Source organism: Egretta garzetta, unplaced genomic scaffold (genome assembly GCF_000687185.1).
Source record: "Egretta garzetta isolate BGI_Z169 unplaced genomic scaffold, ASM68718v1 scaffold368, whole genome shotgun sequence".
In the NCBI taxonomy this organism is placed as follows: domain Eukaryota; kingdom Metazoa; phylum Chordata; class Aves; order Pelecaniformes; family Ardeidae; genus Egretta; species Egretta garzetta.
The window spans coordinates 2,461,236-2,478,257 of NW_009260684.1; positions in this window are offsets into that span (position 1 = coordinate 2,461,236).

Here is a 17,022-nt window from a genome sequence, read left to right on the forward strand (position 1 = left end):
ATCACTGCTATTTTTTGAATCAAGATGACTTTTTTTTTTGAATATAGTCTCTGCCTCACTCAGGAATTTATTCCCTAAAATCTTGAGGTCTTTATTACTCAGGAAGACAGATAAAGTGCAACATCAACTTCTCCTTTACAATCTGTGAATCTCTAGGCAGAATCCAATGCTTCAGATTGGTGTCAAGGGTGCTACAGAGAGGAAATTGGCAGCTTCTTAGGTGCTCAGACAGCCTTCAGTCCTGCTCATCGGCACAGCACATATACTTCCTCCAGCAGGCAGCAAAAACATTTCTTGCAGTGCTTATCACAAGCCATGGGCTGGGATGTGTGGAGAGGAAAGGGGTGCTCAGAGGGCAGACTGGCACTCATCAGTGCAAGGTCAAAGAAGCCACTGCAGTGAGTTATCAAAATTGGAGGAGGTCCCCAGTCATTGTCCTGCCTGCCCAACAGTGGACTGGTTCACCATGCAGCCTGGATAACTGGTACAGTGTGGTCCCACAGTCCTTACCTTGATTCATTGGAGCTCCAGGTAAACTGAGATCCGCAATTGTTAATTAAATCAGAACAGTGGATGTGTGCATGCCGTTAGATAAGTGAACTTCTCTGTGGTGAAGCTTTCCTGAGCACTCTCTGTCAGCTTGGCAGGATTTGTCCACGAGGAAGGACAAACATTGACACCAACACATACTAAAACCAAAGCGAAACCAAACCAACATTTTTTTGGGGGAAATATGCATTTTATTGTGAAAATGTGAGATTTCTTTCTCATAATCTCCCTAGTCAAAAGAAAAAAGGAAGAAAAAAAGTTTGGCGCAATGGGTCTTGGCTTCACTTGGCTTCCCACAAATCTGCGGCAATTTATACTTGTTATTGCTAGGAGCTCAGGTGTCACTCTTGCTCTTGGTGGAGCTGCCATTACAATTGTTATTCCTGTGTTAAATGCATAGGCTTAGAACAGGCTTCCTGTATGCACCCGGAAGGATGATTCAAATTCCCTGTGAAATGGGGCTCTGCAGCTCAGTTTGCTGTCTGCTTCTGAGGTAGCAAATAGCTGCGGATGCAGCCTTACAATGAAGCTCAGACATAAGGATTACTCACCATGTAACAGCTTCATGACCGCTACAGGTCGCTTAGTGTTACCTGACCCTCAGTGTGCTCCCAGGGTGTGAGACAACACAAAACACAGGCAACTACTGTGTTCAAATGCAGGCGACTACTCCGTATATCTCCAAGGCAGGTCTGATGAAGCCACCTCTTCTGTTTGGGCAAATTTGGATCCCCGGATGTTTTTCTCCAGTAGCAGAGTCCAAAATATTTTTGAAATATACAGCAGTGCTCCACCCCTCCACTGCAGAAGTGAGGGGTCCATCTTGTAGCATGGGAAGATTTGGAAAACTTTTCTCCAGGCAGACAGCACAGGGTATGTGGAGAGCACAGAGGCCCCTGGAATGACTGGTAATTAAAGGAATGACTTCTCCAACACAACCTTTTCTTCAGTGGGCTTTGGTTCAAGCTTCTCCATCATCTTTCCATCATGTCTGAATGAGGGCCAACAAAAGCAAACAAAGCCCATGTTGCTTTTTGCAGAAGTCGGTCGTGTAACTGGCAGCTGGTGATAGCCCTGTTTGTATCTAAATGAGAAGTTTAACCTCCCCTCAGACTCCAAAAAAGCACTTTGACATGCTTGGCATCCATGTATAAGAATATCTGGTATTCTTAAAGCTTGGGTTCAGACTGGCCCCCAGGAATATTGAGCTCATGACAAGACTTCTGGCACTGTCAGCCAGGCCATGTAGGGCTAAAAAGTCATCACGAATCAAGTCTTGTACAAAAGCATCTCTCAGGCACACTGTGTTCATGCCAGTACCAGAAACAAGCATATGCAGATAAGCTATATCCCTAAATCTGGTTTCTTAATACCTTTATTAACTCCACTGTATTCCCAAGTGGTTTTTGTCAGGCTACTATTTCTCTTCTGTCTGCCCATCACTAACATCACCTCTGCAGGTGACTACCACACCTGCCTGCTCAGTGAGGAACTGTAAAAAGTAAAATGCCATCTCCCAGACTGACGGAGAGCAGCTCATTTTCCATTCACATTGCTGTCATGTAAGACAGACCCATATTTTAAGGTGGACCTAGAGGACTGATTTTGCTAGTCTGTGTGCAAAATGAAGGTCTCAGACCAATGCCGCAGCCTCCTGGCTGTGTCCAGGGTTATTCTGGAGCGACCAAGATGTTCGCTGCAGTTCTGAGTTCACTGCACTTCACTGCAGTTTGGCTGAGTCAATATTCAGCTGCATCCAGGAAAAATTGCTTTCCAGGCACTGGGTCACTCAGTTCAAAGATGTTCCTCCTGGCCACTGCACCCACACACTGCCTGCCCCCTTGTACCTGCTTGGTGCAGTAGTCAGCCTGTAATCCTCCGCTGTCCTCCATCACCCAGCTGCTTCCACCTATCCATTGTAAACTGGACGTCAATATTTAACAAAACCTGTAATACTCTGGGATTTTTCTTGGCATCTGCTGGCTCAGCCTATGCAGCAGGGGAGCGGAGCTGCTCTGCTGGGAAGGAGATGTACAGTGCAGCAGCCTGGTTAAGGGCTGGCTTTGCAGCCCCCTTTCCTTGCAGGTGATCCCATTTCCCACTCATACTTGCAGACTCAGAAGTACCGCAGGGAATTAGGCTGAGAGAGTTAGGGTTGTTCAGCCTGGAGAAGAGAAGGCTGCAGGGAGACCTGATTGTGGCCGTTCAGTGCTTAAAGGGGGCCTATAGGAAAGATGGGGACAATGTTTTTAGCAGGGACAGCTGTGACAGGACAAGGGGTGATGGTTTTAAACTAAACCAGGGTAGGTTTAGACTGGATCTAAGGAAGAAATTCTTTACCATGAGGGTGGTGAAACACTGGAACAGGTTGCCCAGAGAGGTAGTGGAGGCCCCATGCCTGGAACCGTTCAAGGCCAGGTTGGACAGGGCTGTGAGCAACCTGATCTGGTTAAAGGTGTCCCTGCTCCCTGCAGGGGGGTTGGACTAGATGGTCTCTAGGGGTCCCTTCCAACCCAAACCATTCTATGATTCTATGATTTACCCCTAACATCCACCTCAGGGTTGGGGCCAAACACAGCTCCAGCAGAGCAGGCAAGTGAAGGCAGCAAATGGCTAATGCTGTTATAAGGAAATGCTTTGTCACCTTCATCTCATCTCACAAACACTGTCCTGTATCACAGCAAGTCCTTTATAGAGCATTATAACTAAACAGAGCACCTTAAAACCCAACTAGAAACAGGACCCCGCTCTGAAGGACCAGCAGTCTAGTCACCAACATTATTAGTTAGTGCATTAATATGACACCAGTTGGTGAGTGGTTGCTGAGATATGCTAACACCAAACACAACTCAGGGACTTCCAAGTGGGACCTGGCCAACATCGGATGGTGACACTGGAAAAGGGAATGCTGGTGCTTGGCTGTGTGGGGTAGAAGCCCTTTATTCAACAACCATCAGGCAAGGAGCGGAGGTGCAGAAGGCTCCAGGAGCCTTGTCGGCAGAATCCAAGGAGACTCCTCCATCTGGAGCGGGGTGGAAAGGACTGGGACTGGTGTGACCTGGGGTCATAGAAGTTCACAGAGAAAGAACTGGATCTCAGTAAGGAGAGAGGATGGCAGCAGTGCTGAACGCCGAGTGCCTGCTCTCTTTTCTGTGTGGACCAGGAGAGGCGAGGAGCTGATCTGTGCTATGGCAGCAATATGGGGCTCTTTACTGCTCACTTGCTGGTGGTATCAAAGCACTCTCTCTACTTCGGAAGGCCAGCGATTTCATTAAACATCTTCAAGTACCCAGCTGACAAGGCACCTAGACAGACATTGGCCAGCAATTTAATTCTCTACATTGAGGGTTAGGAACACCCTTGTGGGTTACGAAAACAGTATTGCAAGGAACAATAAGCCTGTGTACATATATACAAGAGGAGAAACCGAAGTACAGAAAACCAACAACTGCCAGCAGTACCTGCACAGAGAAACAAACCATAGCACAGATCCCCAAAATCCTCTCTGCCACTTGCAGCTTTGCTCCTGCTGGCTGCTCCTGGCGAGGAGGAAGGCTGAACTCGTTCTGCAACCCAAGCCCTTTGCACTACTTCCCCAAATGGCTGGGAGAGAGCAAAACTCGCAGCATTCATCAAAACTGCCCATTTAAATACAAGGGAGAGGTTGTGATTGCTATCTGGGCATGCTCATCAGGTGAAGGCATCTCAAGACAGATACCGCAGGAGACTTCCTGGTAAATTGCAGCATCGCAGAGGAGTCTGCAGCTACTTGTACCAAGCCATCATCGGAGCAAAGAACGCTTCGATTCCTGGCTGGTACCTGAGCTGATAATTGCTCAGAAAAATTAAGGTTGGGTAATCCTCCTGAAATTAATTACCTCGCTACGATGCCGCAGGGCAGTTACCACAAGAAGGTTTGAAGCAGATGATATAGCCATTTCCCTCAAAGATTAAACCCAGGAAACAGGTCGCAATAGTCCACCTTTGTCACAAAGGCTTTTTAGCTTTCTGGATTTCTCTTCTCTGGAAAATTTTTGGGCTTTTCAGGTGTTTCTGAAACAGCTATGAGGGTCCTGAGGAGTTGCAAGCAGTTTTGGACACTCCCATTGTCTGCCACATCTGACACTGACAATTCAGTTCTCTTCAGCAGCTTGCTTTGCTTGTTTTAACACTTTTTACTGAGCAGCCACTACTCCTTGCAAAATGTTTATAATCAGAGGCAGTAAATTAGAAGAGGCTCAGAACATTCACTTAATTTAAAGGCAGTACTTCATTCCCTTCACATGGTTGGCTTACAGTTACCTCCTCTCTCTCAGAATGTGCAGTTGACTTTGGGCAAAATCCTTTATTTCCCCTGCATCTGTCCTATTTTTTGTAAAAATTTCCTTTTTGTGTCTTGGCTCCCTAGAGAAAGGTTCCTCTGAGGAAATGGGTGCTTTGCCTGTGCATGTGGGCTATCTCCTTCTTTCACCTCCTTTATATAAAGAATATCCCTTTTCAGTAAAAGAAAGTGTAAACCCATTGATTCACACAGGAATGGAGCTGGCAGTCCCTGCCCAAGGCAGATCAAATATTTTTATGTCTCTGTCCCTTTTAAATACCACTAATGAAGAAGTTTTCACCACCCTCCCAGGAAAAATATTCCAATATGCCACTTTTTCACCTATGGAAATTTTCCCTTAGTTTTATCTTCATTACCAGCCTAAATGATACAGTCTTTCCCCACAGCTCATGTCTTCCAGACATCTTCCCACTTCTGTTGCTCCTTGTGGATGATCTCTAACTGGTCCACTGCTCTCCTGAAGTGTCATGGCCTCATGGGCACAGGACACCTCCTGAGACCTTGCCAGGGCCCTGCAGGGCTCTGCACATCCTTTCAGTCCTATTTCCACATATGGCAGTCCAAACAGGACATTTGCCTTTTCTGTAGCTGTCTGCTGTAGCTTATAAGGATGTGCTGTAAGACAGTGTGAAACCCTCACTAAAGACAAGACAATATCTTATAACTGTGCGATAGACAATCTGTCCTGAAGCTCTCTAGCCAGTGTGTTGAATCTCTGCAGCATGTGGTTTGGGTTTCTCCTGTGCTTGGTGATGGAGAAAACCCACACAAAATACAGTTTCCATAAAGTTTCACATCAGCTGTAACTCCCTAGGCAATATCACAGTAAGAAACAGCTTCCTCACATGAACTTTCTTTGAGGAAGCTCCCCGTGACATTCCCTATCCCTCCCTTTCCCTCTCCCTTCACTGACACAGAGAGGAGGTTGTATCTGAAAGCAGTCAGCTCCTGGACTCTGAGGGAAAGCCCAAAAAGTCAGCAGAAGAGTGGGCAAAGTTGGTTTGACTCCTGTTTGGATGTTTCCTATAGGGTCTGGAACTGGGGTGGATTTGGACCCCAGCTGGGAACTCTGGGGGGAATCTCAAGGATTGCATGCTTCAAAGAGAGAAGGCAAGACACACGGAGAACGTCAGAGGAACCTGTCACCTGCCTGTCTGTGTATGCATGTGTGAGTACCTCCTCTTCCTCAGCACTTTTGGATTAGGAGCCTCTTTTGTATTTCAGGAAAAATTAGGAATTCATAAGCCTAAGAAAATAATGCTTGTGGTCAAATGCTGAGCTCACCAAGAACAGATGCCAGCTCTAATTGCTGTGATTCATTGCAGGTACCTGGACCTTTCTTCAGAAAACTTCAGCTCCCTCTGGTCCTCTAGTATCCTGACTTACAGATGCACTTCAGAGAGAGAAGGAAATCTAACACCACCAAATAAATACAGCAGAGAAAAGAACACCAGCTCTTCTCTTGGGCTACCCTTGTTTTTCTTGCTCCTGTTTTTGGCTTAACCCAGGGTTAATCACCAACAGTTCCGAATTCCATCGGTGAAGAGGGGAAAGAGAAATGAGCAGGAGGGCATTGATTCAGCACCAGGGCACTGCATGCTGCCTTGAACCCTCTTGCTGCTTCATTAGTTGCTTTTCCATGTTGGGACATGGAGGCTGCATGAGACGTGAGAGCTGCCAAGGCCAAGAACCAGTGTTCTTATTCGGAGCACACAAATGCGCTTTGCATTGTTCTCATTTCCCCTCATATGAATAATAAAAGCTGCTTGACAGCAGGATGACTAGAACTATTTTCTGCCATAGCTAAATCTCGATAATTTATCCCATTTAAACCCTTAAATCCATTTAACCCTTCTCTGTCCATCTGACTATAAGGAGCATATAGGTGGATCAGAGGTGATGGACATGGCATCAGTTCCGAAGGCAGAGCTTGGATGGCTGAGAGCACATTGCAGGCATCTGTGGTGTTGCATGCTGTCTGGAAAAACAAAAAGGACAGTGTGTAGAGTCAGGTGGCTGAGCAGAAACCCCAGGCTGCAGATTAGTCTTTTCACTATTCTACTCCAGATTTATTTTTGAAGCTAGAAGAGGTTTCCCCAAAGAATTATCTGTATACGTAAGAAAGTTTTTAACCTCGCCATTACAAAGAGGTCCACTCCAATGTAAAAATGAAAGTGCTAGCACCAAAGTTGAGTGTTTGCCATGTGTCTACTCAACATTAAGAGGAGGAGAAAAGCAGAGAATGTGTGAGCAAACACTGTTCCTGATAATGCAGAATCCTTTAAGGAATCTTGGAAATGGAAAAGTAACATTTTCAAAGATGAATGTGTGATAAAGGCACCAGAATCTCTTTTTCTACAATGATTCAGGATCTACGGTCCAGATTCTTGGAAGAGTATATGTGTCCAGCTCCTGTGCAGCTACTTTGAAGCACCTACACCAAGAAGCTCCGTCTTGCTGAAGGTGAAGATTTTGGCTTAGCACCTTAGTAAACTTTGTAATTGGACTTAACTTTCTAAGTCATTAGTGTTGTTCAGAAGACTGTATGGTCTTCCTACTGTGAAGAGAGCTTTCTAGAAAAATCTTTGGGTTCTTTACAGGCAATCACTGTACCCAACCACTGCAAAGATATTTCCAAATTAAATATCAAACCACCCTTGTTAAGGAGACTACAGGACTCATTCTCTACCTGGACTTAAGCAAAGCCTTTGACACGGTTTCCCACAGCATTCTCCTAGAGAAGCTGGTGGCTCATGGCCTAGACAGGCATGTTCTTCATTGGGTAAAAAACCGGCTGGATGGCCAAGCCCAGAGAGTTGTGGTCAACGGAGTTAAATGCAGTTGGCAGCCAGTCACAAGAGGTGTTCCCTGAGACTGCCCCTTGAATGCTGTATTCAGTTTTGTGCCCCTTACTCCAAGAAGGACATGGAGGGACTGGAGCATGTCCAGAGAAGGGCAACGAAGCTGGTGAGGGGTCTGGAGCCCAAGGCTGATGGGGCGTGGCTTGGGGAGGTGGGGTTGTTTAGTCTGGAGAAGAGGCTGAGGGGAGACCTTATCGCCCTCTACAACTGCCTGACAGGAGGCTGTAGTGAGGTGGGTGCTGCTCTCTGCTCCCTGGTAGCGGGCAATAGGACAAGGGGAAATAGTTTGAAGTTGCACCAGGGCAGGTTTAGGTTGGACATTAGGAAAAATTTTTTCAATTAAAGGGTTGTCAGGCATTAGAAGGGGCTGCCCAGGGAAGGGGTCGAGTCCCCATCCCTGGAGGGATTTAAAAGCAAGGCAGATGAGGTGCTTAGGGACAGGGTTTAGTGGTGGGATGGCAGGGCTAGGTTAACGGTTGGACTTGATGATCTTAAAGGTCTTTTCCAACCTAAATGATTCTATGATTCTATGATTTATTTGAATACCAAAAAGCAAGCTCTCTCGGGAGAGGACAACAGGTGGGTAACAGAATGCAGCGTGATGGTGAAACAGGTTGGGAAAAGGAAATATCATTGTTGTGGGACTAATTTAAAGTAGGATGCTTGTAGCTAGGAAATGAACTGTCTGGAGTAGAGTTTGCTGCCTCTGCTGCTGGGAAATGCAACATCTTTAGTGAACATATGTGAATCATGGCGGCTTGTTGGTTTCACAGCTGATCTGGAGAGGAGCAGCTCTCTACTGTGTCTCCTGGAAATATGCCTCATCTGTTGGGTCTGATGGTACTGACAGCTCCAGTGTTTGTAGCAAAGGTGCAACTGTGGCTCAGAAGCCCACTCACACTAACATGAAGTGCCATTTTCTCCATTTGAAGCAGCACGAATTTATATTTTAGGGTCAGTCAACCTTGTCTGTTACCTCAGAGATATTGGGAAGGAAAAAATAAATGAACATCAAAGAAGATGGAGATACAGAGCAAAACTAGTGCAGACTGGAGGCAATTCAAACTGAAGAACAGACACTTTCTGCGGTGGAGAGGGCATGACCTGTCCAACAGGAGGGCCAAAGGGCCAGGTTTTGAGTGGCTTTAGGTGCCCAAGCCGACATTAAAATTGTCAATCAACCCTCTCTGTGAACTGAAGAGTAGGAGTCAGATGCCTAAGAACCTTTTTGACTTGTTTTCACAGTAGGTCATGTTTTCATGAGTGATTTAGAAAGGGATTGGGTTGCAAGAAAATAAAAATCTGTTAAAAACATGCTGGATGGCATTTTGTGAACAGCTTCACTGTGTCGTTTCTTCATCCCAGGATGCTGCTCATTAATCTGTATGTCCTGTTGAGCAGTTCTGAGGCCATGAGGCAGGATCATGTTGTGGCTATTCTACAACCCTGATGTTGCCATGAAGCTTGTACTTCAAAGCTCTTGGCTGTCTGGGCTGAAATCAGTGGAACTGCCTAGGGTATTCAGATATGTAGCTCCAACTAATCCAATGGGACCTGGATGCTTAATTGGTTTTCTCAGGTTTAAATATCAGCTTTTGCATATCAAGGAATCTTCTTCCCCATCAGAGAAAATGGACCACATCTTGCTAGGACTTAAGACAGCAACAGCAAGGATGCTGCACCCTCTGAATAAGCTGGAGGATTCAGGGAAGAAATCTGCAGTTTGTCAGACTTCTCCAGGCTTACCAAGACTAAATGCTGTCAACAGAAACTGGAGTTCATCAGGAGAACGTGGCTGTCCATTTTTTGCCAGAGAATCAGCTCTCCTGCCAGCATAAGGCCGCTGGTACCACACTGTGGCTCAGACCCAGTATTGTCTTGCAGGGAGATCATCAGCATTTGAAGCCTGAGCCAGCCTCCCTCCAGAACAAGGCCAGATTATTTTCTCTGATCATCCTTTCAGGGCTCTTCCTTGTCTGCAGCCCTACCTGCTATGGCTGCTCTCCCTCATTCTGGCTCTCAAACAGCACGTACAACCTGGCATCTACAAAGTTTCTTTCCTGGGTTCAGCATGGGGCTGCACAGAGAGGTCTGATGGTACAGGGCAGATTCTGCCATGCTCCCAAGCTCACCCTCTTTGCTCTGAGATCTCTGGCTGCAGAAGAGTAGGCTTTGCATGTGTTGAAGACTAGAAGGGACAAATTAGTTTCACTGGTATCATGTGGATTATTCAACCAGAACTGAGAGGAGACTTCCATTTTCACAATGCTGGGCTGCTTTCTCTGGTATGAAGACATTGAGCCTGTCCCTGCTATCCTGATGGTTTGCCATGCACCTCCTTTCATCAACATGGGATGAGGGAGAAAACACCACAGGTGCTGGAGCTTCCTCTGCAACCTCTCCAGGATTCCTCCCTGGCATCCTTCTCAGCCACACAGCCTTACCTGTGCCATGCGGTGAGTCTGTCCTAAAGCTGTGCTCAAATAGGAAACCTGACTTTTCAGACACCCTGTGTCTTCCTACAGCTCTCCTCTCACATCCATGCTGCACCAGTGCACCAAGCTTTGTGAAGAGGGCAGGCCCCAGTGGCTTTCCAGGCTGTACCAGCCAGCAGCAGTGACACCAGCACAGCTGGCCCCCGTGACAGATCACCCCGTCTTTGAGCTGTTTCAAATAAATTTGGGGTGGAATAATCCTTCTCTAATAAGAAAAGATCCCATAAATCAGAGAGGTTCCTGTGGCTGTAGAGAGTGAAGTGTTTTCCTTCTTCCACCACCTTTGTAACGTCAAGTACCTTAATTTTGATAGCTGCAGGGTGATTTTGATCTAAGATTTAGGATTTTGATCGAAGATTAGGTGTCTAACGCTTGGGAGATGGGGACCTTTGGGTATAAGCAGCAGGTCAGAGTTAACCAAGAGGTGCTTTGTGGTGCATTAATTGAAAAAAAGGGGAGTTGCTGAGATGCAAGAGGTGACAAGACCATGTTAAATCCTTAGGTACATGGTATTCACAAGGGAAATACAAACTGTTGGTCAGTGAAGTGCCACATCTCCCTTTTCAGGTTCCTGTTCTTACCTCTGAAAAGTTATAGTCTATCAGACAAATGTATTTCACCCTGAGCAATCTCTTCAGGAAGGCGAGAAGCATTATTTCTGATAAAAAGCATTAACTGAGTTAAGTTGCTCCGGGACTTTGGAAGTATGCCCTGGAGAAGGCTTCCAGGATGAAATGAATAAAAAAAAAGGGGCGGATAAATGCATTTTACCACCTAGGAATTATGTACTAAATAGCTGTATTGGCACCTTTCCCTCCCTTGCACGCTGTCTTTATGTGTCTTTCTATAGGATTTACGGGTTCCCACAGCTTTAACAACTCCAAAAAGTGGCCAGTTTTGCAAAACAGCTCGAACTCCTATCTTTCTACAGAATTTCTTTAGAACATTCAGACCAATATCCCAGGTAGGCAGGTGTGCATGGTAATCCATTGATCTAGACAGCAAGGCTGAATGTTTTGCTATGCAGAGTCCAGGAGCTGTGCAGTTACCTAGTACGCCATGAGGACAGTGTGTCTCCTCTCTCTCTTTGGCTTTTGAGACATTTTTTTTCTTACAGAAGATAGGTAACCCTGGATGGTGGTAACCCCTGAGCGCCATGACAGTTCAGTGACTCACCGTGTAGGAGGTACTACACCTTGCTGTGGTAATTGCGTTTGTGCAAGAGCTATCCCAATGTTGAAGAACAGAAGGGTATTTAAAGCCAACGGCGATAGCCTGCTTCATGCCTCATAACATGCCTTGTTGTTATATATGAATATAGAAACCTGGAATGTTTCAAGACGACACCCAGAAAAGGTGAGAGTGGTTGGAAAAAGAGGTGGGTAGAATTCTCTGCCTGCATGCATGCTCTACTGAGAAAGGCTGGGGTCCAGATGTTCCCGAGCTATCAGTGGAGGTGGTGCCTGAAGAGAGCTACAGTGGAGCCAGATGATGTCTGAGGGAGAGCGCTCTGGCTTGCTTCTCTCTTTTTACCCCAAGCCAGCAGTTTGAAAGAGGGAAATTGCATAAGGCTATCAGAGATGGTGCTTCATGCCAGGATCACCGTGGACACAAGAGGTCTGACTTGGGTGAAGTCTTGCTAGGTTCATGCAAGCCACAGTTCTATGAGGGAGGTTCTACGGTCACAGAGCAGCCCCACAGACATGAATGGGAGAGGTTTTACTGCTGTAACTAGCTGTGTGTCAGCTCCCACAAGCTAGCCAGGACTACGTGGGAGGCCACCAAGGGATGCCATGATGCTGCAGGGTGAGATGCTGTGTTCTGGCATGTTTGTGAGTCAGAACTAAGTCAATGTATTTTGGGTCTGGAAAGTCTGTGACGGGTTACAGCCACCTGAGATCTGGTGGGAAAAAGCCTGTATGTGATGACATGGGAAAGACACGATCATGATACCACTGTCCAGGGATTCAGCTGTGGTTGTACATGAACCCACAAGCTTTCTTGAATGTTTTGAATTTGAAGCCTTGATGTTTCTCTAATTTGCTTTAACAGCCTGGAAGTCCTGCCCCAGGAGAATGTTAATTCTCCATTCACCATTGCAAGGCTGAGGTCTCTGATCCACTCAGGGTGAAGGATGAGAGTAAAAGGCATGGTCCAGTTGGGCAGAGATATGAGCAACACTTTATGACTCCCAGATGTTTGCTGAGTAAACATAGATGGGTTGGGAAGACCCCCAAATGAATTGCCCTTCATTTCCCTTTGGTTCCCACAACAGACAGTTATGACTTAGAGAGACGACTCCAGTGCAGCTTCATCATAAACAGCTCAAGGGACAACAAGAGCTGAGAGATTTCATTTCTGTGCAATTCAAGGGTGAAAGCAAAATTATTCTTGTGAACTGAACTTCAGACCTTTGGATATCATGGACAATGGAGAGGTTGTCAATTAGAAATTCCTTTCAGTGTGGACCTTTTACTGCCAAACTCTATTCTGTGTTCACAGCCTTCTAGGTTTTATCACAAGCCCCTTGAATGGACTTGGCAGTCCCTATTTTGGAAGTTAAGGGTGGGAAAATGACGAAATGTGGTTAAAGATTGAAGTGGGGGCAAAAACACCATGCTCAAGACATAATTTTGAAAATGTCAGCATTGTTGTCCAGAGAAGAGTATTGAGATTTGTTTGTCACACTGTCATAAAAACAGGATGGAGGGAGAAATAAACAGAGGAAGAAGACAGAAATGGATGAAGTAGGACTGCAGAAAGGTTAAAGTTTTTGACAGAACAAGAGTGGAATTAACTAGAGGTTACTTAGAGGATTAGAGAGAAAATAAAGTTTTGTTATGAAGTGTGTTGAGAAATTAAATATTTTAATTCTGTCAAGGTTATGTTGCATTGGAAATGGATTAATGTGTTGACCTCTACCATTATGGTCCCACAGCTTCCAAGGAGATGGGTACCAGCACAGCAGACCATGCAGTAAGCCATAGTCCTGTACTGAATTTTATGGACCATATACTAGCAGAGGCACTGAAGTTGTTGTCAACAGCATGGACACTGCTCAGAGGTGACGGTGAGGAGGAGCAGCGGGATTGCTGTCAGACACCTAATGACACCAGTCCAACAGGAAGAAGAGACTGAGGAGATGGATGTGAGAGGTTTAGAGAAAGATGACATATTAGAGAGATCAATTCCTTCAGCAGCAGTTCACTGGATCACTGACCATGGCCCACTGTATAGGGCTGGGCAACTGTAGAGCTGCAGCCTGTGAAACATCTGCAGGTGGAAAAGCTGAGATAATGGCAAAGGTGACTGCCCAAAGGAATGTCACCTTCTGCTCTGGGAAAGAGCTCATCAGTGCAGGATTAGGACAGAAAGATCCCTTTCATGGCATCACTGACCACTGCCCATTAAGTTTGTGGTATCTCGATGTGGCTCTGGCCAGTGCCAAACATAAGGTGCTGGACCAAACAGACAATTTTTAGCTCAAAGATGCAGTCTGGAGTATGGCACCCGAAGGAAAACAAGGCAAACACACACAGGCAATGCTTTAATGAGCAGATGTTAGAAATCCACCTGAGGTACCTGTCAATTTGCAAGGCTGGAGAAGTTTAAATGGAGCTATAAAATGAGGTCAGGCTTGATAGACACTGCTGACAGGCAAACTCATGTGGAAGGGGAGAACAAGAAGAAGACCTCCTGCTTTCTTGTTCCAACCTGCAGGGCCCTAAATATAGACATCTGATGAGCCTGCTGCTGCTCCCCACTCTGTCAGCTGTACTTCGCAATCCTGACCACACCCTCCCAGCACTCAAGGAGAACAACTTGCAGGGCAGATGCTGGGAATTGCTTGCATTCACTTTTTAGAATTCAGAGCTACAAATCCTGGACCTCCCTTCGGTCCTCAGCACAATTTCCCAGTAGCAGGATTAGTGTTATGCTGCAGTGGGAGGCAGGAATACCCCTGAAACAGGGATAGTAGCTCTTTGAACGAAGCAGTGGGGAAATACTTCCACATTTCAGGAACAGATATTAAATTATGTAGTGCAGGGAATGGGAAGATCTTCAGCAAAGACCCAAGGCAAGACAATTTCTTATCTTGAGTGATTCTTCAAATGAATCTGGTGCTACCGCATGGCCAAAATCTGTCAATCTGCAGGAGGCAGGCGAATCTGAGTGACCTGCTATTCCCATGAAGGGAGAAACCCTGCTTGAACCTTACTTGCACTTACAACAGGAGAAACCACTATAATGTTGCAATTGACTGGAGAGGTTGAATGGATCTGTGAATTTCAGCATAGCACTGTCTAGAGCTCTTCCTACACTGTCCATTTTTTTTTTTTTTGTTAATATATTGATTTGTTTTAGCAGTCTGGCTTTTGGTGAAACAGCAGCAAATTCACTGCAAAATGTTGCATGCATTTTCTGTAGAGTCTGTGGGAACGTGGATTAAAGTCCACTTTGGGAAGACAATGTCATCCTTTACATGCTGTCTGCAGTTCAAACTCTGAATCCTTATGAAGATAGGAGTGTCTCTTTCAAGCCATATGTTTTTTTTCCATGGTTTGTAGAAGCAAATAAAATAATTGTGTTTGCAGATATCAGGCTGTGTATAAGCCCCTGTGATGTCCACAGTGCATGAATGCACGTTTATTTAGCCCATCTGCAAACTTGTAGCAGGCTTCACAGCTACCACTGTGGATATCAACAGAGTTATGAACGAACTTGGTCTCTGATAATGCATTTTAAAGGTTGGGGAACCATGAGAAGCAGTGAGTGTTTCCTGGCTTGGTGGCATGACAAATGTTGGTCACAGTATGTGAGGAGTGAGCCTCATCCCAATACAGCTCTTGGGATGAAGAGTCAAGGCAAAGAAGTTGTTTGCTTGAGTTGATGAGTCTGAACATTTACTAGGTACATTTGCTCTTTTAGCTGCACTGTCTGGCTCTGTCAGCCATTTGTACTAAGAGAGTCCCTGATTCTCATGTATCGCTTCAATGGGAGCTAGATGCCAAGCAGATAAGAACATATTATTTTGCTCCTGACCAATTGTTCAGGTATAAGCTGAATGGAGAAGGAGCAGTTCTGCAAAGCTGGAGCTTGTCTAGCCTGAATTTAGATGTCTACACTGTAGACATCTGTGTCTGCACCAGTCATTGCACTCAAAGAATAGAAATTGGCTCTTTCAAGCCTTGATCCACCTGACCTATTTTAAGTCTCTGCTGCAGGATGTGTCATGCCCGCAGTGCTCCTGTTTCTCTTCATTGACAGTATAGGGACTTGAGACATAACTCAACTGAATCTCATGCTATAGCACACGTATTCTCAAGTCTCCATGATGTTATTCTACAATTCCATTTGGAAATACCCAGATGACATAGGTGACTTGTCCCAGACATCCTTGAGAAGATTATTCAGGTCTCATTCCACTGCTTCCTGATACACCAGAGGAATGCAGAGTAGAGGCTGCCTGACAAGAACATTCCCTAGGTAAGAATGATCCAATGTATATGATTATAACTCTTAAACTCATTACCCCTGGGGAGCACAACTGCATTCTGCAGAGGCAGCTGTTCTCATAGCTTCCTTTCTTTGAATTCAGTGGATGCTTCTGTCAAATTGTCAGATTAACCCCTACTTCTTCTACAGCTAGAGCTGCTCCATAGCTCTTGAACTCTGCCCCTGACAAAGACTTTCAGTCATTCAATTCCATCATAGCCGGTCTCCATCAGTTGATTTTTTCAATAACTGTAGCTTCCGCCTAGTTGCATTATTTGCTCTTATCTGAAACTCACCATTTGTCTGAAATGGAACCAATCTTCTGCTCTACTTTAGGTCTGTCTGAATATCTGCAGCTCTGCACAGTCCAGGTGGTTCCTCTGAAAGCTGCTTCCCCGCAAGGACATTAAGGCATGGAGACCTGCTTTTGCCCGTACTTATTGTGAGCCACCACAAGGACTGACGCCCTTCAGCCACCATGTAGGCAAACTAGTGACATCACCAGAGATCCCCAAATCATTTCTTAGGGTGGACACATGTGGCTTGAAGCTTTGATCAACCACTTCAGCTGGCCCACAGGAGGGCATCAAATCTAGATCTAGTTCCCCTTCATTACCACAGCTGCAAGTCCCTGGCTCAGCTAACTCTAACCTTTCTGACCTTTCCACATTTCCTAATGACTTTGGGGTTAAAATTTACCTTCCCCCAGTCACCTACATACCTAAGCTTTACCTTCAGAGGAGACATCAATGCCTAAGAACACAGGACTATCAGAACCAGTAGGACTTATCGCATTCCAGTCTCGGAACAAATTACAGCATGCCAGGGGATGATAGTAGCTGTCTGTGGATGTGCTCGTAGTCCATGGCAAATGCAAGGAATGCACCTTCTTTCATGGTGGGTTAAGCTAAGTCACATTGCCTCAGATTTGCTGTGGGCTAAGAGCATACATGAACACTTTTCACAGCTCAGTGCATGCACTGCGTCTTGTTAAGCCATGGTAACTTGATCACACTTGTGCAATCCCCAGGCACCATAAAATCACTCTTTTCATGCAGTGCTGATGCTGTCTGCCTGCTGTGAGCTCTGTGGTCCTGTGTATTAGCCACAGATAAATCACTTCATCTCGTGCTCAATAAGGAAGGAAGAGGAATGAAATGTATTTTGTACAGTGAACCCAGGCTTTGGAAAGTAGCGAATGGAGTCCTGGAGAGAGATGAATGTGGAAGAGAAAAGTCATTTCTGCATCAGTACAGAAACTGATTATATTAGGATTCCT